The 23,908-nt window shown below is 38.3% G+C and overlaps 1 protein-coding gene and 1 long non-coding RNA gene across 10 annotated transcripts in view; one reads left to right on the plus strand and one right to left on the minus strand.

Moving 5' to 3' along the window:
* The window catches only part of LOC127987872 (uncharacterized), an 80,261-nt gene extending 79,289 nt beyond the window's left edge, over positions 1 to 972 (plus strand). Inside the window, exon 2 of the long non-coding RNA XR_008161457.1 lies at positions 775 to 972. This is a non-coding gene — a long non-coding RNA (uncharacterized LOC127987872). The remainder of the gene's footprint in view (positions 1 to 774) is intronic.
* Positions 1 to 23,908, minus strand: part of LOC127987838 (CUGBP Elav-like family member 5) — a 207,918-nt gene that overhangs the window by 50,189 nt on the left and 133,821 nt on the right. The window lies entirely within an intron of this gene.

Raw genomic sequence — 23,908 nt, forward strand, 5'->3', positions numbered from 1 at the left:
TAAAAATGATAAGCCTGGCGGTAAACTGCAATCGCATTTTTACAATTTAGATCCCGGTTGTTGTTCGAAAAGCATCCGCGGAGGCGTTAACTTTTGCGTTTCGGGCCTGTAGAAGTTGCCAGACAAGCGGCTGTCAATCAAGCCTAAATGGGGTTGGCGGAAAGCAGAGGGTCATTCCTAAATCTGCTGTTGGGTACGCAGTGTAAATTCCATTGTCTGAGGCGGCGATAAGGAGAAATGATGAACAATATTAGCATCTTGATAAAAAGCAACATACGAATGAACAAACACATTAACTGAGAATTACCGGGTGGGCGATTATTCAACCGCAGACTGAGCAAACCGAGAGAAAAGTGTTCGGGTTTACCGTGCAGATAAGTGATGCAGACAGATAGGATGGGCTGAGATAGATTTTGCTGCCATTTCCACTTGGCAGACCAGAATCGAGTCTTTGAAAGCGGCGCGTGGCCCCGAACACTAATTAAAAACAACACAACAATTACAGCGTGTAACAAAACACAACCTCAACAAACAGACAGAGAGGGTTAAAGTAATTAACCTACCGAACAAACCCGGTGGATTTGGAGCCAATTCATTATATAAAACATATCTTGATTTGAGCGAACGCTGATGGAGGATCCGCATCGTGGCCTAATGGTTAGAGGGTTGGACTCCCAATCGAAGGGTTGTGGGTTCTAGTCTTGGGCCGGACGGAATTGTAGGTGGGGGTAGTGCACGAACAGCTCTCTCTCCACCTTCAATACCATGACTTAGGTGCCCTTGAGCAAGGCATCGAACCCCCAACTGCTCCCCGGGCGCCGCAGCATAAATGGCTGCCCACTGCTCCGGGTGTGTGCTCACAGTGTGTGTGTGTGTGTTCACTGCTCTGTGTGTGTGCATTTCGGATGGGTTAAATGCAGAGCACAAATTCTGAGTATGGGTCACCATACTTGGCTGAATGTCACTTCACTTCACTTCATCTGTCGGGACCTGGATCTGGCAGCGATGATCGGGGCCTTCGAGGTCTTTTGGCTGCTGTCAAACTTGAGACGCGTTCTAGGAGTCTTACCTCCCGTGAGTTAATGTGAAACAATCAGCCTCGGATTAGTTCACCACGGGTTTGGCCTAATAGATCAATCTACATAAAGCCACAGACGTTTGGCAGTTTCTCTCAAACAGACGGGCATCAAAATTTGATCAAGGGAAGTAAGAAAAGAAGTCCACAACTTCATTTCCATAACATTGTGTGCCAGAGTTACATAAACCTAAACCGTTTATGTAACTTTGGGACACGAAGCATGAAAAGAGTTTGTTTATGCCACCAAGCATGAGTTGAGTTGTTTATGAGTTGAGCAAATATTATAATATATAAGTTGAGCAAATATTGAGTTTTTTTCCTTCATGTAAATGTAAATCACATCGTTTTATATATAGGGGTTAGTTGTCACATAGGATTTTTGTTACAAGGTTTTTATTTTTATATAACTATAAGGTTTAAGTCAAAAGTACAAATATGAAAAAAAAAGGTTTTAAATGTTAAATGTTGTATAGAAATATAACTAAATATCTATCAACTAAATAAATAACTATAATTTGAATTTATAAAAGTTAAGGTGGGTGTTTTATATACTCTTTCATGAATTGCTTTATTGTGGATAGTTATGGATGTATTTAATTTAACTATTAACTATTAATTTAACAAATATTTAATTTAACTATTTAATTAACAATTCACATAATACTAAAAAGATGTTCAAGACCTTAAGGTCTCTACACAAAAACTGACTTTCAAAAATAAATCAAACCTGAAGAATAAATGCATAAAATTATAACAACAAAGTTATGTTATAAATAAATGAATTTGTACATATTCGTAATATAGGCTATTTAAAGTCAATATTTTATTTATTTAATTATTAAAATAGTAATAGTAAAAAGGTGTAGGATATTCCTATTTATCTCCACAGATAATTTTACGTTAACTAGATTAACAGCAGGTCACTTATCAAATGAACACTAAAGCAAAAAGACCAACAGTGTTATATGAATTAATAATAATTATAATTGAATAAATAAATGTTTAAACCAACTGTTCACCAAGTATGTGACTGAAAGCAGCAGTAAATCCTCTGAGTCACCACATACTGTAGCGTAATCTAAATAGATCTGCGGTATTCCGGTTGCGACTGCAGTTAACTGCTAGGTCAACACATAAAATAAAAACAGCCGGCTGCAGAGATGGCCTTCAGACAGCGTGTATAAATCACAGGGAGACTTGAAGCAAATGGCCAACACATTTCCCTTGTCACCATTCGATCACAAAAGGCGTTAAAATGCGGAAAAGTTATCTGTGCGCTCTAATAGCGCATGGCTTATGGCTCTCCTGTAAGCTCCTCTTTTAACACCGGCGCTTACATTCAGAAAAGTGAGGGAGGTAGGCTATAAGACGTGGTTGTTTAAAATACAGCGTTTAGAAAATTCTGAAGGTGTAGCCAAAATGAGTTTGTCCCTGGTTGACGAGCCGCTCGCGTTCAGATGCGGCAGGAAACCTTGAACATATTATAACTGACCGAGCGCATATAAAACCACTCACATGTGTTGGAGTCTCGATGCTAATATTCGGTCTCGTATGAGGACGTGGGGGGAGGAAACAGTAGAAGAAACGGCCTAAAATATTTTATCTCCACCATATACTGCACGGCAAATTTACACTCGATATGATAACACGCGTGAAATATGACCTGCTACCTTGTGTCGCCTTCAACGTATTACAGCGGCGCCCATAAATCTCCAGACCGGGCCCACACGATGTCCACACGAGCTGTAGTATATAAACATTTACAATATTGCAGGGCTATTTATACTGTCTTACCTCCATAATGCTATTCGCTGGGCTCTTTGGAGTTGGTTAATGATATGGATTTTGTTTTGTTTCATTACATTTATGGCTGTTTCTATTACATATAAAGTACATACACTGCTGCTTTCTTTCATACAGTCGGTTGACGGTATATAACACAGTTCCCATCCGGCTTCTTAATCATTTTCTTAATCGATGGACATTGATTCATAAGATTCACATGGTTGAAATCCCTTCACTCTTTCAGTTTTCTTACAAGCTCTTCAACCACTGCATGTATTTTCGATTGGCTAATGAGGTAGCCACATGTTGTAGTGCACTCAAATCATTAACCTGTCCTTTCTTCCTTTTCGGAGGATGCAATAAACTACAGGCACAGGACAACAAACTTCATTAAGAGGTTAAAAGCAAGCAGGCATGAATCTGAACATCACTCATAAAAGCGACAGAGTGAAGTGGTCGCTCAGGCCTTCTGGGATTCTTCAAGGAGCAAAGTGAAGCTGATACAGAGGACGAGAGGTGAGTGAACGAGGCTGATAAATGATGGGGAAAGACAGCATGGAAAGCAGATGCTGGCCAGACTGAAAGCAATTTGCTAATTATCTTTTTTTAATAAATTATTATTAATAAAAACCTGTTTGAAAACAGTCATTATTTTTTAAAAACAGCAAAAAAAATAAAAATAACTAAAAATAAAAATACACTATCCCTTTAATACATTTTAGCTTACATAATTGGTATTAATGACTGTACAAATTATGACATTCATAGTAGATATGTTTTAGGCCTAATTATTCAACTTTTATGACAAACTGTGGTATTATCATCCATTTTTTTTGTCATGTCTCCATTACATTTTACAGTCCTATTTATGTGAACTAAAATTATATGCAAATCAGTCAGCATAACATGGACTAAAATGAATGTAAATGACGTGACGACACACTGACTAAAATTAAAAGACATTTTCGTTCAAATTATGACTGAGAAAACTATACAAGTTTGCACTGATAACAAAAAAATGTGTTTTGTGCTTTCGAATGCATCTCGAATAACTGTATCCATTGCAACAACAATTTTAAAACAACTCAGAATATGCCTATTTCTTACAGCTTGTGAAAATGGGTCCAAATATCCAAATATGTCACCTTCCCTACTATATAGTAGGTGAAAACAATGTGAAAAAAGTTGTATGCCAGAATTCGGAAAGTGTTTGAATTACCTATTAATTTTGTTAAGATTCCGAAATCCCATAAGGTCACGATTTTGTTTCAAAATTCGTTTATCATCAGATGCACCTATACCTATAGAGACAGTGCGCAATTTAAGCTGTGAAGTTCTTTCCTCATTAGTAGCTACTCCAAAAGTATATGATTTTGGTCACAAAGTTTGTTCCTCATTAAATGTAGTAGCTACTCAGAAGTTTACAATTTCAGTCACGAATATCGTTCCACATTAAAATTAGTAGCTATTCAAAAAGCATGTGATTTTGTTCATGAAATTTGTTCCTAATCAAATATAGCATGTGATTTCGATTGCGTAGTAGTTTTATTCATCATCAAATGTAGTAGCTACTCGGTATGCGATTTTGTTGCAAAGTTCGTTTATGATCACATGAACCTATACCTATACAGACAGTTTGCAATTTCGACTGCAAAGTTCTTTCCTCATTAGTAACTACTCAGAAAGCTTGTTCCTCATTGAATGTAGTAGCTACTCAGAAAGTTTACAATCTCTGTGTGTGTTCGCGAGCTGCTCTGTGCAGTGCATTGACTTCCAAATCTGCAGAGTTAACAGTTACAGATGGGGAAAATGCTGGATAAGGTAAAGTGGCAAATACATAAATAAAAACATAAGCCCCCGAAAGCTAGTCCCATATCTTGGTGATTTCATAATAATGCAGGTTGATTTCCTCCGTACAGTATACAGGCTAAAATTACAGTGTGCTGCAAACTGATAAACCTTGAACTCCTCACCTCTTCTCTCATTGTCATGCTGTTTAATGCAGTCCAGAGAAGACTGTAGGAAATTGGCTCGGGATAGTGCAGTAGCTGAGAGAACCGTAGGCCTGACATTGACTTTGAGCAGATACATCTTCACTCTGCGTGTGGGGTGTGTAATATAGAAGTAAATAGGATAGCTCAGCTTGACAGAAACATCCTGACTCGGTTATGCATTTAAAGCTTATTAGGATCGAGTCCAAAATAGAAGATGAACATATCTAGGTGGTCAGACAGACGTCTAACATAACTTGAGAGAATTTCAACAATATTAGATGAATCGAGCACTGAATTGTCAATGGACATGCCAATTACAGGTGGCTTCATTTCAGTCTGCATAAGATTAAATGTATTTTTGTAACTTAAACATGAAAAAAAAAACTGACAACATGAGTATTGCACCGTCCAATGCTGATACCTTATAAACCAATAAAAATATGATATATATGCTATATTTAAGCAATGCCACAGAAGCAAGAGTCTTTGACAAATGTTATGTTGCTCTTAATAATTTTTAATATACAAAGAGTTATGTTACATATTAGAAAAATACTGTTAATTATGTTTTCTCCACCAAAAAACATAGTTCCAAAAAGCCAAAGCAGAACTACTGAGCAGCAACACAGTGGCATTCCTAAAATAATCTGTATATTTGTATACAAATATCATAATTTGTAAATAACAGACATTTGCTTCTTTTCTAATTAAAACAGTGTTTTTTGAATAGATCTGTTGACTGAATATTGTCTAAGGACAGACATCAACATTCCTGAATGAATCAGTTTATAAGCTGAGTACGTTATTCAATGACTCAGTCAAAAAGAATTGTTGTGTTTATGAATGAACCAGTTGATTGAATGATTCACTCACTCACTCAAACTCACTCAATATAAAAGCCAACTATTAAGTTCTTGTTTTTTAACAAATTGGTTGAGTGAATGATTCAGTGGCTCACTCAAAAATACTAATTTTGTTCCTGAGTGAATCAGTTAAATGAATGACTCAGTGACTCATTCATAGTGCCACCTACCAACAATATACCACACCTATGTTTCTATATTCATTTGTTTTCATATTTTATGGAATGCAGGGTCTTAACCTATATTTTTAACTTTGACTTAAGTGAAGTGAAGTGAAGTGAAAGTGACATTCAGCCAAGTATGGTGACCATACTCAGAATTTGTGCTCTGCATTTAACCCATCCGAAATGCACACACACAGAGCAGTGAACACACACACACACACACACACTGTGAGCACACACCCGGAGCAGTGGGCAGCCATTTATGCTGCGGCGCCCGGGGAGCAGTTGGGGGTTCGATGCCTTGCTCAAGGGCACCTAAGTCGTGGTATTGAAGGTGGAGAGAGAGCTGTTCATGCACTACCGCCGCCCACAATTCCGTCCGGCCCGAGACTCGAACTCACAACCCTTCGATTGGGAGTCCGACGCTCTAACCATTAGGCCATGACTTCCCCACAGGCCATGACTTCCTTAAGTGTCCAGATATGTCTCCCTGGACCACAAAAATCAGTCGGAAGTGTAAATTCTTCAAAGTTAAGATGTATACGTCATCTGAAAGCTGAATGAATAAGCTTTCCATTGATGCATTAGGATTGGACAATATTTGGCCAAGGCACAACTATTTGAAAATCTGGAATCTGCGGGTGCAAAAAAAATCGAAAACTGAGAAAATCGCCTTTGAAGTTGTCCAAAAGAATTCTTAGCAATTCATAATAGTAATCAAAAATTAATTTTGATACATTTACAATAGGAAATGTACAAAACATCTTCATGGAACATGATCTTTACTTAATATCCTAATGATTTTTTGGGGATAAAAGAAAAACCTATAATTTTGACCCATACAATGTTTTTAGAGCTATTATTAAAAATTTACCCCAGCGACTTAAGACTGGTTTTGTGTTCCAGGGTCACATATATTATGTTCCATGAAAATGCAGAAGTGGCCATCATCATTAAGTCAAGTCACATAATCTGTGCATTTCCCACAAAGATTTTGCTACACTTCACGACTTCTGTTTTCAAACAACTGGACTTCTGGCTTCTCACACACACACACACACACACACACACACACACACACACACACACACACACACACACACACACACACATTCAACCAATGGTCTTTACAGTAGCTAGGTTATAGAGGAGAAGTTCTTTGCTGCCTCAGTCTTGTGGGGTTTTAACTAGCAAGAGTGGAGCTCCAATCCCAATGCTCCAGGTTTGCCCTTCCCCTAACACTTATTAAAAATAGATTTGAGAGAGAGACTCTTTCTCCCTCTTTTCCTCCTAGGCTTTATCTGCAAGCTTTGACGGGCCCATTTGTTTTGATTTTAGGATGATGTGATTGATACTTAATGAAATTCTGTAACTATCTATACATTGACCGAGATGTTGGGCAAGGTGGCTGTAATTGGTCATTGGCTGTCATTTCCCACCATTGACTTTGGTAGTTTAATTACATCTGTGGTCATAGTATAGGAAAATATTTTCTAATAACCAACTGTCTTTACCATTTTCGATGTAGACCTACCTGAAAGTTTTGAATCCATAATAATTAAATATAAGGGTATGTATTTTTCTCTTTGGTTAAAAAGAACAATTGAATTGTTTCAAATGACCTTTAAATTATCATCTATATTACCATTACTTTTGTTTGTGAGGATAAATGCAGTATTAAATCAACTTCTGTGATCCATCACAATCCAAATAACACAATCCAGTGTTTCCTGTTGCTGAATCTACAGAACTACAGCAAAAGAAAGTTGCTGGCTTTGAGACAAAGGCAGACGAATTCACATTGGCTTGGAGAATCTATATTTTAGTGTACCCCAAAACATTGACAAATTACTTTTTAAGCATGTACTGTACACTCCTGTTCAAAAGTTTTTGATTGGTAGGATTTTTTCAAAGACGGGTCCTTGGATTCAGCGGCCAATAAACTAGTATTCAGTCTTACATGATCCTTCAAATATCATTCTAATATGCTGATTTGCTGCACAAGAAACATTTATTATTATCATTATTATTATTAATGTGGAAAATGTGGTAAGATTTGCTGTTGCTCGTGGCAAGCTCAGCTGATTCTCATGATAGCACTCTGCAGGTCATTACGAGTAGCCCTCAATGAGCGCATGATGAAATAGCAGGGAAATTCTTAGAATGTAGCATATTTCAGGATGAGAAATTGTGATTCTGTATATGCCTAGTGGATACTTTTCATCTAATTCTACATATTTGCCTGAGATTTTCAGCCACTCAGCCTCTAGGGCCTCTTTTTTTATTGATATTGTCCTTCAGTGTTCCCAGAAATTCTGATTAAAGTCCTAATATCCAATAAAAGTAAGACATTCAACATCTCTGCACCGTGAAGCTGGCTAAATTGGACTGAAAGAATCTCTCTCTGTCCAATAGCTCATTGCCCATTAGCCTCTGGGGAGAAAAATTCACCTTATTAGCACTGTAGGATTTAAAAATGCTAAACTGCTGTATAAATACAAATAATCATGTCGATAGGCTCAAGTAAAAAAAAAGAAAGAAAAAAAAAAAACACTTAAACTTGCCCTTTAACAATGATCTATTACTTTCTAAGTGTGTGCGAATGTGTGGAGGTTTGTTGCATGGTAATGGCTTGAGGAAAGTTTTAATCTTTCCTGCGCACAGTCAGCGGCTCATTACGGACTGCACCTCTTTAGCTGCAGAAGCGATACTGAGATGACTGACAGGGAGCAGAACGAGGGGCGTCTTGTATCGCAAATATCAATTGGCGGCGTCAGCGTTGCCGGGTAACGTGAGGGATTATCTGAAATTAGTTCAGTCAATTCATCATTACAAAGGGCAGTCCCTCCACTGCTGATTAGTTATTGTACACACTTGTCAATTAAAGCTCCCTGGAGAGCAGCACATAGAACAGGCTGTCATAAAACACAGAGAAAGGATGGAGACAGAGAGAGAGAGGGCACATGAATAGTAAAGAACATGGAGAATGTTTGGAATTTGTTCTTATTCACATTCAGATTTTTAAAGGTGAAGAAAAACTGTTTTGGCAACGTGTACACAAATTCAAATAAGAATGTATACATATACTGTACCAGGGGCGGACTTTACCATTAGGCAAAGGTCGGCAATTGCCTTGGGCCCCGAGCTACCTAGGGGCCCCCAAAATGCCCCATTAACTTGCTTAAAGATTTTTATTTTTTTTTACTTCGTGCAAAATATATATTTCTAAAACTCCATTTGCGAAAAATGGCATCAAATCATTAGTGTCGCAGACAGGAGGGCCCCCCCCCCACCTCACTACATTGGACTATTCCATTATTTCACTTACTGCGCATCTGCGAAAGTGACAAGGCTGTAATGCGCCAAAAAACTGACGAAGAAGAAGTGATTGACAGTGATAGTGTTGACAGTAAAAATGAAGCGAAGCTACCCAAGCGGTGCTGAAAAAAGGAAGAAACAGGAGGAAAGCAAAAAGTTTTTAGCAAAATTCATGAGTAATGAGTACTAGCAGTCACTAGCCGCATTTCCACTGTCGGCCCAGTGCGAGCCAGGGCTTAAAAGAGGCCGTTTGTTTGCATGCTTTGTTATATATTCAAATTCAAAATCATCGATGTTTTAATTATAGAATTGATTTAATTTATCAGGACTCAAAATTAATCACACATAAATACACTTATTTCTATTTTATTTATTTATTTTTAACGCTTATGAAAATAGCCTGCTTATTCAGTCGAGTCTGTTTCTGTTTATTAGCCACAGTATAGCCGTCACATTTAGAATGAATGATAATATCTCTATTTTTATAAAAGCTCCCGAACAAAAAACATTATTAGGCTATATTCTTTTATGATAGGCAACGTGAGATAAACTCTCGAGACGAGGCTTGTGAAAGATAATATAAGTTACTTAATACACTATTGTGATAGAGAATAAGAAGCTGACGTCTGATTTCTTCAAGCGGTCATATTTTACCATGTTTACTATGGTAACATGTTTAGCGTGCATATCTTTTTCATCGCTTATAAATATTTCTGCCTTGTATGGTGATTATCCACATTGGATCAAGTTATTTCAAACACTCGCTGCTAACTGAAAGAGAGTTTTGAGCTCAACTTATTTTTAAAAAAAGTGTTTAATGCTGGTGTTAAAGCTATTATCTTTCTGAAATGATCCGCAGCGCAGACTCGCTATTTTTATAAAAGCTCCCGAACAAAAATCATTATTATATTTTGATGATATGCAACGTGGAGCTAAACTCTTGAAAAGAGACGACAGATAAAATGTTACTTAATAAATACACAATTGTGATAGAGAATAAGAAGCTGACGTCTGATTTCTCCAAGCGGTCATATTTAACATGTTTACTGTGTAACGTTAATGTTTTGCGTACATAGTCTTTTACATCGCTTATAAATATTTCTGCCTTGTTTAGTGATTATAATCCACATCGGATCAAGTTATTTCAAACACTTGCTGCTAACTAAGAGTGAGTTTTGAGCTCAACTGATTTTAAAAAGTCTTTAATGCTGGTGTTAAAGCTGTTATCTTTCTGAAATGATCTGCAGCGCTGACGCTCTCTAGACACGGAGAAACTCCGCCTTTGTTCATGACCCCTCCTCTAGCCCCAGCTGGCCCGCTTTGGCCCAAGGTTTTCGTCGGGCCAAAAAACCCTGGCCGTTGGCCCCGAGGAAGCCCCGGCGAGGCACGATCAAGCCCCGGAAGTGACAGTGGAAACGCGACTGGCCCTGGCACGCACTAGCACGCCGGTCTTAGCTCGATAGTGGAAACACGGCTATTCTGACCAATTTTGTTACACTTGAACTTGAAGATGACCAAGCACTCTGGCCAAAACATCTCACTGACAAAGAACGCTGCTTAATAGTGCAGAGAGGCCCTGTTCAGAGCAAGGATAGAATTTATCCTTTTTATTTTTCTTCTTTTTTTCTTACAGATACAACTCCAGATGTCTATACATCATTGCTGTGTGAAGACTGCTGAAGAGAAGTAACAAGTAGGGCTTTTTTTTTAAAATAAGGATTGACAAAAGGAGGGAAACAAGAGATGTAGAGGGCCCCATGTCTGTGTTTGCCTTGGGCCCCAAAATGTCTAAATCCGCCCCTGTACTGTACTATATTATATTCTGTATATACACATACTTCAGCAGTTTACAGTTGCATAGCACGTGCCTGTTTAACATTCACATGTGCTGGTGAGAAACATATCCATGTTACTTCTAATTTAACGACATTTTTTCTTTCAGTAGCATCACACATCTATTACTACTATTGTTTAACAAGCTATGTGGCTAACAAGTAACTGGCGCAAAAAAAAAAAAAAAATGGTCACATCCCTTTCTAATGCCACATTGTTTGCACACACAGCCTTAAAGCAGAGCGAGCAGATTAAATAATCAAATATCTTAAATACTTAAAAGAAATTTTCCCCCTGCGTAGTTTAAATGTACTTAGCTAATCTACAAGGCTAATAGCGAATAGTAGCTAACTGCATTGAAACTACGCAAGGGGGAGATATCTTTTTCAATATTTAACTATCCAATTATATAATTTACAATTCAAGCAAATCCCAAATATATTCTCTAAAAAAAATATTGTCCATGTATATAGCTTTAATATACTGTTTATAGCTACACAGCGAGATAACACAAACAAGTAGGAAATCTATTTTTTTTATGAAAACTAAATCTTAAAAAATAAAAATACAAATATCTCTCAAAAGAGAACTTTAAAGGAAGGAGGTGAAAGCGTAGATCATTTGGTTCATTTATTTATTTATTTACTTATTTATTTATTTATGCTGGCTGAAAGTGTCTTCACATCCTGATAACAGTAAGTTCAGTGGTCTAAATGTATTTACTGTATATATATTTATATCATCTGGCGTAGGACCATAAAATGTTCAACTAATCAGATTATTTGGTCTGAAAGTTACAATAGGCTGTCCTACCTGCCTATCAGTTTGCATACCTCCATCTACCCTGTTTGCGCAAACCTGATACGTTATCAGTGCATTCCATTACGCTATTGCAGACCGAGCAAGAATGGAAAACATTTTTATTCTAATATTATGCGCTTTGTATTTTAACATTTTCTCTCCAGTGAATTAGACACGAGGTAATCATACAGCGTTGTATTCAGTCCTCTACCTCTGGTCTGCCTGTGCACATTCATGTGTTTTGGAGGAAGTGTGCTTTTGCAGAAAGATTAAGACAGTGAAAGTGGGATCTTGCTTTCAAAGCTAGCTTGCTATTGATAGTTTTTTTCCGAAATTGCCTACCCTACCTTTAAGGTATAGTAACTCGTACCTTAAACGACTCTTTTGAAAGTTACTTTTAAAAAACTTTTTGTGCAGCAAGCTGCGATTTTAAAATAGCGACTCTGGTACCCAACATACTGGATGAGTTTCATGACAATGAAAGTGAGATTTAAAAAAAAGACGTCACCCTTCAGAATTAGTGAAGGTAGCATGGTCATTCATTCTTGCAGTCGATGATCTCACCTCCATGGTAAGCAATGGATGCCGTTTCTCTATATTTGCTCTATAGCTCAGCAAGCTGCTCAACTCAATATCACCAATACCCCACTTCACTCAGAAGTGGTGATGCTCCCATGAGGGGGAGAGGGGAGAGAAGCTAGACTTCTATAAAGGCATAATGATGTGCTCTAAAACCACAGGGGTGAGCGTAACCTTTTGCTTCGGAGGACAGCGTTATTAGACGAGGCAAAGTCAGAGCAGTCGTTTAAGTGTGTCCTGACGGTAACTGCTATTCCCATTAGTTCATCTGCTGTCTGTTGAAATGCTGGGAGTCTGGAGGGGGTGGGGGTGTAGTTGGGGCAGAGGGAATTGTAAGGGTGGGGGGAAAGGGGGTGATGAAAAAATGGCACCAGAACAAGAAATAATAGACCTCTGTTTCCTACTATTTCCAATTCAATTTCCAGCCAGTGACCTGAGGTAAGGAGAGGAAATCAATGCGAGTTGGAAGGGGGTGAAGGATTGAGTGTAAGGGGGAAGAGGCAGGCCCTTCTCTTTAAGCCACAGCGCATCCATCAGCCCGCAATGTCAAAGTGACAATCCTGCTTGTCTGATCCCGATGTGCCACATCCTCTTTGAGCGTAAATTAAACCTTTGACTCGCCGAGTTACCTGTGATTAATATATGCTCCATGAGAGCAGGAGGTGTGGAAGCCTTGATTGATCCCATACTGCTGCAGTTCAGATGGGAACAAAAGGGTGGGGTGATTCCCGACTGACCCTTCTTGACAGGGGCTAGAAGAGTAGACCTTTCTGCTCTTCAGGAGAAAACGAAGACTGACTAGCAGGGCTGCAATCCACACTTTAATCAGTTCATTAAATGCCCCTGTCTGACGAGTAGCCTGGTTTATGGGCCACGAGAGTGCAGACTGGCTAGAGATGTAGCAATAAGCTGAAAGTATGAGGCAAGAAGGTGAGATGCTGCTCTTAAATCTACACACCCTGGGTTGATGAGATGAAACTTGAAGCCCAGGGGGTCGGTGAATCAGTGCAGGAGATAGTTGATGCACATCAGCTAATGATAAGAGCATTCACAGAGCAAGCTAGTTTAATGGGGCCCTTGTTCATGAAAACATAGACCACTGTTTTTAATGAGCAAAATCGGTCTGCGGGATGTATCCGGCGTGACTTTTCGAGTAGTGTCCTTACCTTGAAAAGTTTCACACTATCCAGAGGGCATGTATGAAGGTCGTCACTGCATCTACATGCTCAAACTCTCTGAGTATATACATTTATCACCGGTGCAGGTGACAGAGGCATTAAAACCCTCGGGGGCATTTGAGGGTCCTCAGCAGTGTAAAAGAAAAAAGAGATGGCTTGGAGGCTGCATAGCGTGGTAGCAGTGGCCCAGTCAAAATATGGATTCTTCTGTCTGTCACTTTTATCTTCAAACAAGGCTTTCAAACGCCCGTTGTTTGAGGCGGTCAGAGTCAAGAGACCCCTGGCTCTAAAGTGACAGTAAAGAAAAATGGAGGGAAATTCACAAGGCGGCATGAGATTGGGACCGAACAGCAGAAGGGCCAAACTTCTAAAGCATGAAAGGCTTGGGATTTGCTTCCTTTTATAAAAAAAAGACTCAGAGAAAAGAGAAAATGAAAGGCTCTGGATTGTGCAGTGTTATTTATTGTGTGTTTTTAAAACTCATTCTTTCTAAAGTTGCCGGCAACCTTACTAGAGTAACCAGACCTTCTCGAGTCTGAGATTTGGAGAGTTGTCTACTCTGACTCAAGACCTAGAAAGAGTGGAACTTGCCATCGGCTGCAGAATGTCTTTGTTGTCCTTTCCCTCTGTACAACTACTCTAGGTCTTGGAAACTAACTTTGAGGAGTTTGTATTCCCCTAGATGCCCTTTCTGAGGGCAAGAACGTGTCTAAATAGACTTGAGAGGGAGTAGATGTGTGTGCATGCTTGCATTAGGCAGATTCCTCCTGCTACTAATTGGCAGCATCTTAGCCTTGAGAGGCACGCCATTCTCTTGGATACCAGAGAAACTGTAAAGAATGACTGTTGCTGGGATACGGCAGTAGAATGCAGTTGAGAACGCACTCTAAGACCAAAACCAAATGGCCCATAGAGACAGCTGTAAGAGCCATCTCCTGATTGGTTTTCGAAACACTTCCTTTCATTGCATCAACCCTGTTAAGCAAGTTGAGCATGCTCAAGATGTTGCTTCCCTGTTACTCTAATAATCCCCATTCCTGAAATGAACCCTGCTGTGCTTGCTCATTAATGAACAGTCACAGACCTTTCGCCACTCAAGACAACATCCATTGCTCATGTGCATAATTAAGATCTCAGGCCAGGAGACATTTCTGATACTGGCCTAAAAGAAATATTTGACATTTAAATCAAAGGCTCTGACACGTTATTCCTCCTTACCATGAGACAATTTAGGCTTGTCCTTGACTCATGGGCAGCAACACTTTAAACGCGTTTAGATTTGGAGCAAACATCAAAGAGACCCACTGCTTACTTTCAAGTGGTTTGCACCCAGAGGCAAAAACACGGGTTCTAAGGCTGCTGCTCCCTGTAAATAGTTTGGCTTTCGGGGCTCAGGCACCATGCGAATTTCATTCCAGCCTCCTCCTCTCCTGCCTGCAATCTCTGATCACCCAGAGGTGCCACGGGAAAATCGGCTCACATAATAGACCTTACGATTACTTTGCAACGGTGTCGATCAGTAGCCTGGAATCCAAAGCGTTGTGCTTCAAACCACAGCAGAGCTTGGGCTGAAACAGATCAAGACTCAAGTGAACAGTATGTATATATATATTTGATTTTACAAAGTCAAACATATGACATGTGATTAGAAATGATGAGCCTTGAAAGCTGTGTAGCTAAAACTTCACTTGAATTGTCATTGCATTACTAGTCCACTTTCAAATAAATGCTCATTATATTTGTGCCGAAAGCACCAATCGTAACTTAAAATAACGCAAATGGCACAATATTACTGAGTCATAAATATAATTACTTCTACTGCATCCGAACAATAACAAACTGCCCTAACATATTCATATTGACTTGGGGCTGCTAAATTAAGTAATTATGTTCATCCATTTATAATAGGGTCCATTTAGCTTTCATGTCATTAAAGATAATACAAAATTAAATAAATACCAACATGAAGGAGTAGCTAATTCCTCCCACAGGCATGCACACATAGACTCGGTCCATCGATAAGCGTGCCCTTTCAAGGAAATGTTTTTTCTTTCCTTCATATTCCCACATATCACACTGCATTAGTGCTGAACAAATTTCAGTTAATTACAAAGCAAAATATTCAAAATGCTCCCTAAACCTTTTCAATCCCCTTTAGCCTGCTCAGCAGGGACCTGACTATTTACCAGAGTGGTGCAACTACATCATCACTGTTGCATGCATTTATGTCCCATAAACCCAAAGCAACACTTGTTTCTCCTATCTTGACTTTGACCGATACTAAGGCGGCACACTATTCCAGCCATGGAACTTTAATGAAAGCTTTTGCAACGATGCATCCTCCGCTTGGTTGGTCTAATGAGATCCCTAACTGTTCCTGCCATCTGCCAAGCTGAAGTCATGACATTAGCGATGCAGCCGGTCTGGATTCATCCATTTTTATACATTCTTTTCTCTTAAGTCAACAAAAGCCAAGGAACAGACTTGGCAGTCTGTGCGCCAAACAAAAGAGCAGCATTTTTGCTTATATATCATTGCAACATAAGGCCATCGGTTCTGTAGACAAACACCCATTCTTTCCTTCCCAATGATGACTTTTCACATTTCCAAAAGATTTGTACCCCCCAAAAAGCATCCTAATGTGCAAGATGAAGATGTATTTCTGTGTTTAGCAAGGTTGTGGATCTACAGAGAGCTCTAGGGTAAATTTCAGTTTTATTGGCTCTCATTACATCAGCATTTTCCACCGAAAGACAAGATTCCTCAGGAGTGCAATCTAGGGCCCTATGAAATGTGTTTTAATGTTCCTAAATTCATTTTTTTTTCTGTTTTAATTGTAAGTTTTAAGGGTTAAGTTAAATTGTATTTCTCAAAGAACTTCTAATTAATATTGCAAGTTTTTATGATTTCAATTAATGAGCAATTTATTACAAGTTCAAAAAAAAAAAATTCATCATATTTTTTTTTTCAGTTTTATTTTTTGCCAAATTTTGATTCCCATAAATTTTCTGCATTCCATTTTAATGGTTTCATTAAATATTACTAATTAATGTAAAAAAAATAATATATATATATATGTGTTGGTAAATATTCCTTTAAAAATAATATTTTTATAATATTTTTATTAGTAGTACTATCATTGCATTAAGTAATATTTCTGTCACAGTTTCTTCAAGTTAAACTGAACTTTTATTTTGATGGGTTGCTGTGAAGGCCTTTAGGTTTCTGTCTTTATATGATATGACAATAGTTTGTCTCAAAAGAAATGTTAAAATATTTATGAAGTGACTCTCAAAGCAGTATGTGTGTAGTAAACCAAACCACACGTCTGCACCTTTCATTCACACAGAGACACGCAAAACATGCAGGATTCATATTTAAATGGTTTTACGGCTTAATATTCACAGACACTGGTCCATAACACATTTTTATTTAAGTGTCCTGACCTACTTTAGATGGATCCATGCAAATTCCATGACATTCCACATTTTTATGACTGGATTTGCCGATTCCATCCACGTTTTCCGCACACTATAATCATAGGGTCCAAGCTGGCATCACATACTCCTAAAAAGTGACAGTTTGCAAATACTGGCAGTTGTATCCTGTCATTTGCACTGGTTTCTTTAATCTGGAATCTTACATAACGTTTAACCATGCCTAACTTTTAGTCTCCCATCAAAGACGGCAAAAAGAAGCGATTCTTCAAGAGCAGGTAAGAAGTTAGTTCCTCCTAGCTCTAAATAAACATCATGTCCTTCATACGAATAGAGCTGACCAAGGCCATGAAAGATCAGATATTGTCTCCCTATTAGCATTAGCACTTTCCATACTGCTTGCCTCATACACTTTAATGGCGTCCCTTAGCTCGGGATTACCTGTTTCTTTTGTCTCTGTTTATTCATCTGTTCGGTTGGTTGCCATTTTTGGACTGGCACTCGCGAAATCCTCTTATCAAAGACCACTCAAATGAATGCATAAAGTAGCACATGCTAAAATTTCCTCCCTCCCCCATAAGACTCAGATCCCTGTTCTCACTTGAGAGCAAATTGGGAAAAAAGCGGTACACCCTTTGGAGACGGGATTAGGCCCTTTTCCCCAACATGCTTAAATTGCTGTAATCTGCTATGCAGATCACATCTGCAGCTAATTGATGGATTTGCTAGAGGATCTGAGAACGGCTCGATCTGAGAACGGCTCGTCGTGTTTATTTAGCCCATAGAGAGGCGGTTTGATAGCGGGGAGTGTTCTTCATCTGTAGACCGCTCTTTTGAGGAAAGGGGCTGATCAGCGCTGACCTGCTTGTCAAAGTATCTCCAGACACTTCCCCAGGCCTGCACATAATTACAATGTTTGTGCGTGCTCTCCTGTGTGTGTGTTGGTTTTGCATGAATAATGCAATGGATGCTGGAGTACAGCGGGCATATTGTTGTCGCTCGTATAGAGCGGATTGCCAGCCACCTCAGAGTGCACCCGTAAGTGAAATGCAGAACGAGGCATGGCAGCCAGTGAAATGGGTCCGATTTAGCTCTGCTCTCATGGAATAGTTACTAGCTGACAACTGCATTTTTACATGCGCTGTGTTTGCTATTATCCGGTGATATGGGTTCACGGTTCAAAATAGAGTGATCGGGTATAACAGACAACAACATTTCCCTCAACGCAGAACACTCTCAACATAAGAAGGCTTTTAGGCGCCAGAGCTGGCGATTATGGAGCCAGTTGGTGGGAGACATTTCCAGCAAGTAACATATAAAAGATAAAAATAAAAGTTGTCCTCGTGGGATTGTGGGTTTGAGACTGGCTTGGTATGTCATAATCAACCCTGTCAGTTCTATACTGTCATATATATTGCAAAAAAAAAGTTAACGATGTTCTTACTATCTTTATGGGCCTTGAACATGTCAGTTGTGTTGCTGCCTATGGGAACATCAGAGAGCTCTCGGATTTCATCAAAAATGTCTCTCGTCTTACCGGTTTGCAATGACATAAGGTTGGGTAATTATGACAGGTGAACTATCTCTTTAAGGCAGATACAAGTGTTAATTATAAAATATTTTAAAAAACGTAAAGGTAAAGAGGGTTGATTCCTCAAATGGAACTTGATAAAGACTGTACTTGTCCATAAATGTCAAAAAATGTACAACAAGAGGGTTGGGGTTTTGTGTACGAGGAGGAAGTGTTTGTTGAAAAAGTACAAATGTGAGTTGGGGGAGGGGCCTGTGTTTGCGGGCAATGATCTATTTTTTTCCCATTATCCGGGCTGCATACGTGGGGCTCATTTACATTCATGGTTATCCAGATAATGAAGCTTTCAATCCAGGGGATCCTGCGGTGAGAACAATGAACCCAATTACCTCCTGCCGCCTGCGAGATGGGATGGCAGACTCTGAGACAGATGGGAGAGGCTGCGGTCGGCCAGCGATCCAATCACATTTATCTCACTCCCCTGATTCTCTCCCCCCATACCCTCCCCAACCTTCCTCCGTTCATGCTCACATCGCAACTTATCAACAGGCCAAGGCCAAAGACCCGGGATCAGTATGTAGAACCAACCACCTCCCTACTGCCGAAAACGTACAGCCTTGCAGAAATGCCAGGTCAAGCCTCTATACCGTTCAGTATTACTGTACCTCTGGGACAATTATTTGACTTCAAACACTTGTTGATACACAGAAAGTTAACATTATATAAAAACCGAGTCTACTTACGCTCTTAATAAGCGTTCCTTGACATATTCTGAATAATTCTTTGGTGCAGATTACTTTACTTAAAAAAAGTAAAAAAAAAAAAAGTTTAAAACTTGCTCCACCTCCAAAATAACTTGACATCACCAAGTCCTCCTTTTTTTAACACCTCCCCTCCAACCACCTTTCATAGAAAGACCATTCTTCACAATCCAGTTGAATCCCAACAGGTAAACTGCTCTTTTTTGCCATTCAAGATTACATTTCACTCCAAAAAAAAAAAAAAAGCATATTACCGAATATGGAAAGTTGATTTGTTGTCTTTAATACATTTTAAAGAATTTCAGTGGTCAGATCAGTTATACACTTCAGAAAATCCCATTCTTAACAAGTATTTTTGACTATTTTTAAGTAAAAAAAAAAAAAAATAATAGTTTATTTGAGAAGCAACACTGCATAAGAAATTAAAGGGATAGTTTACCCAAAAATGCATATAGTATATAGTAAGTTCATTTAGTTTATCGATATTCCTATTCAGTACTTAATTACACTGTAACAAGGACATTTTAAAATAAAACGTAACCGAGAAATGCTGTGATGTAGTAAAATACATAAAAGCTTGACCTTGTCTTACACTCCTCCCAAATTCTCTTTCGGTAACTTTTCACCGTTTTTGACAAAACCATTTATAGTACTGAAAAACACTGGCGCTAAAAAGCATCAAATCATGTTACAACCCGAATATTTCACGACAAAAACCACCTGTTTACGTTAAACACTCCATCAAACCTTCCAAGCGGATCGTTAAAACCTCTTAAGTCTCCTCCGTATTATTATTGCGTCCCATGTGAGCTCCTAATGTTTGACTAGAACGGTTACCGGCTTCACCTGTTATTTCATCACAAAAGCATTGTTTATTACATTACGCTTATTCTCCTCGGCTGATGACAGCTGACTGGAACAAAGAATAAATATAGCCGAGAGAGTGGATGGAAAAGGGCCCAAACAGCAGTTTCCTGGCAGCACCGGTAGGCGAGCGAGGCTTGGAGGAGATGACAGAAGCCAAAGGATTAATGGTCCCATGGGAAGCCAAGGTAAAGCACGCCGCTCCATCCTGACATCTTTGTACTTGTAAGAGCACACAAATTAACCAGGCGACACGATGAATAATGGTCAGGCCGCTTCCATCAGTCCTATTTAACAATGCATGCAAAAGCTCTGAATGTGTTTTGGGAGGACGGCGGGGGCCAATGTGGGAACGAATATATAGAAGAGCGAGAGGTTGAAAGATCACGTTGATGTACGTGAGTCCCATGTTGAGTTGTAAAATCATTGGGCTTATAAACACTGAGCACTCGTTACATAACCCATTAGTGGCCGCAAACAATTTGCTTTATTTGGTAGTTTATAAAAAAAAAAAAAAAACGGTGTTTTAAATGACTAAATCTTGCTTTTTTATGTGTTTGTAAGCACAGCAAATGATTATGGCTGTAGGGATATTTTTAATGCGAGTACTCCAAATGCAAGCCATTAGTGAGAGGGCAGTTTACCACAAAGAAAACACATCAGATCTGTGATGTGCTCCGCTGTCTGGTACATTTAAGCAATATATGAACTGTGCTTAAGTGAAAAAGACAGCTAGGATGGGTTCTTTTAGCTTCTAGCCCATGTAAAAGCCTTGGGTCTTCTGTCGGGTTGCCCAGTACTGGTCTCCTGGAAAACTCTAGGCTGATTTGCATATTCTGTGTCCTTAAATTTGAGGTTAGGTCTCTCGTTGTCCTTTAGCTTCTGATTATAATAATTTTCTGATTATATTTACTCTAAACAGCAAACCGTGGGCAACCAAATCACACAAGTTTACACAAGGTAATCAACGATTCCATCCAATAAAAGCAGCTGCAGCTTTCTATGAATATGGTACAACATGGGGCCTGAAACATAGAAAATAGTATTTTAAGTATATGCAAAAATATTAAGATCGGATATTATATACAAAAAATATACTTTTTTAAATTAATATATATATTAATATATATATATATATATATGGTTAGAAAAAAGGAGGATTTTAAACTTTAGTAGATCTTGAATGTTAATATTAAGACTTCTTTCATTAATTTTATTAATTTATTTTATATTAAGGTATTCAACACAGTTACCAAAATTTGTTTAAATACAGCTTAATCAAAACATTTTAGCAATAAACAAATCTATATCAAAATATATAATTTCAAATACCTTTAAAAAAAAACACAAAAGTACCAGAGTTGCAAAATGAAACTATATAATACACTGAAAAAAAAGTATATATAATTAAATTGAAGAATGCTTATAAAAGAAGAAATTTGTTTGAGAAGCAACAGTGCATAAGAGTCTTATTTTCATAGAATATTAAAGAAAACTATTTACAAAGGGAATATGAGCATTCATCTTGACCTTAATTGTGTACAAATTGAGAAAATGGAATAAGATTATTAATTAAATACGTGTTTGGTGTTTTGGTGATATTTTAATTATTTAAATATTTTTACAACACTCAATATTAGTTTAACAGAATATATAGAAATTCAGGCATTATAAGCCTTCAAATGTTGGATACAGAAAAGGTTAAGACCTCCGATACCGTTAAGACATATTTATCAAACATATTAGTAACTAACTAAATAAACAGTACGTCTTATGCTTTTAAAAAAGTAATGAGGTATGTTTGCAGAAAGTGCCAATTCTTCTTTAGTTTCTGTGGTTTTCTCTTCTCACCAAGTGAACAAAAACAACAAGGCCAACCACCAGTGCTCAAAGCAGCGTCTGGCTAGGCTCAAACAATTGGAAGAGAAACTTCTCCAAGGGTTCGCAGCTGTTTGCAGATGTGTCATTCTTCCGGAGCATGTTGCTTCACTCACTTGTGTCTCCCACTAATGACCAGGAGGTCTCTCTATGGGGAGACAGCTGCCGCCCCATGCCATTCCTCTGCGGGCGTCTGTCGAGCTGCGCCGCTGGCTGTGATCCCGCCTGAACGAACTGCCGATCTGCTGTATTGTGCCAGCATGGTGGCTAAGCCCACCGAAAGCCCGTCCAACCAATTTATTCCTCCCAGAATGCCAAGCAGGCTGTAATGGGGACACTAGGGACCAGAAACACTGGGGTTTTCTCACAGACAGGGGGCAACGCATTACGAAATGAGCACAGCCCACCCCCCAGAGACAGCACTACAGCTTTGTTAGGTTGCAATATGGACTGTACGAAACTGGACAAACACATTGACGCCAATTTTGTTGCTGGAAGTTGTCAGGCCACTGAACTTTGGTCGCGTTCTTGCCACTAGATTCACCCACCTTAATGTTGTTGCAAACCTGTTTTTTTCTCCGATGGAACATGACTGTTTTTTGGTCCGTTTCACTAGGAATGTAACGATACGATTCACAATACGAACTTTTTAACTAAATGAGATTTAAGACTAATTATAAAAAGAAAGTTACAAGCTTTTTTGAAGTAATTTACAACAGCATTGAACACAGCTCAACCTATCAGAATCAAAGACCGGAACTATCTGTTTTAAAAACAATTTCCAAATTAAATAAATAATAAAATTAAAATAAATATCTTCATATAAAATAAAAAAGGCTTAAGGCCTGTTCACACCAAGAACGATAACTATAAAGGTAACTATATTATCGTCCACACCAGACGCACGATATCGTCTGTTTATTTTAAGTTCATACACATCTGCCACTTTAAATTCTCAAGCTTGTTATAGCAGGATTGATTCTGATTGGCTGTCAATTTGTGTAATGTTCATAAGCACAAAAAAAAAAAAACGTTCTGAAAGTGATTCCAATGATATCACTTTTCCGCATCGTTATCGCTATCGCTAACTTAATATTTATTGTTATCTTTATAGTTATCATCCTTGATGTGAACAGGCCTTTAGTCTGTCCATTTAAAATAAGAGGTATCCACTGCATTTTAACTAAAGATGCTTTTGATTCAAATTTGATTGTTCAATTTCGAAATTAAAAGCAAAGACAAAGTGGTCTGACTTTATACTACATAGAACGTATCTGAATGAAAAAAAAACAACAACAACAGATGGGCTCAGTAAAAATGTGTTTTCTTGGTTACCGCTGTAAACAGCACTGTGCTTATGAACACTGCTTTAATATGCTTTATACTGAGGTGAGATAAAAAGAAAATATAATCTAAGGCTTTCTCAAGACATTCATATAAACCCTCATCTCCAACTGTATTGCAATTCCTTAAACATCTCAACTGACTAGAATCGTCACTATTTTTATCGATTTTCAACCGACATTGTGTGCTTCGTTAACAGGGTCCAAAACAAAAACATTTGGACCTGTGTTGACAAAAAAAACACAAACATTTTCCATTTTATTCTTTTTTTTCCTTCTTAAAGTCAGTCATACAAGTTGGAATGACATGGGGGTGAGTAAATGATGGTAAAATTGTCATTTTTGAGTGGACGCTTCCTAACGTTAATGGTTGCAGCCATTGCAAAATGTAAATAATGAACATATATGAATATATATATACAGTATATATAAGAGCAACATAACTCACTTAAAATGCCACAATTTTATGCTTCATTAACATCACTCTCATTAGTAGTTGAC

This window comes from Carassius gibelio, chromosome B22, assembly GCF_023724105.1.
Source record: "Carassius gibelio isolate Cgi1373 ecotype wild population from Czech Republic chromosome B22, carGib1.2-hapl.c, whole genome shotgun sequence".
Lineage (NCBI taxonomy): Eukaryota > Metazoa > Chordata > Actinopteri > Cypriniformes > Cyprinidae > Carassius > Carassius gibelio.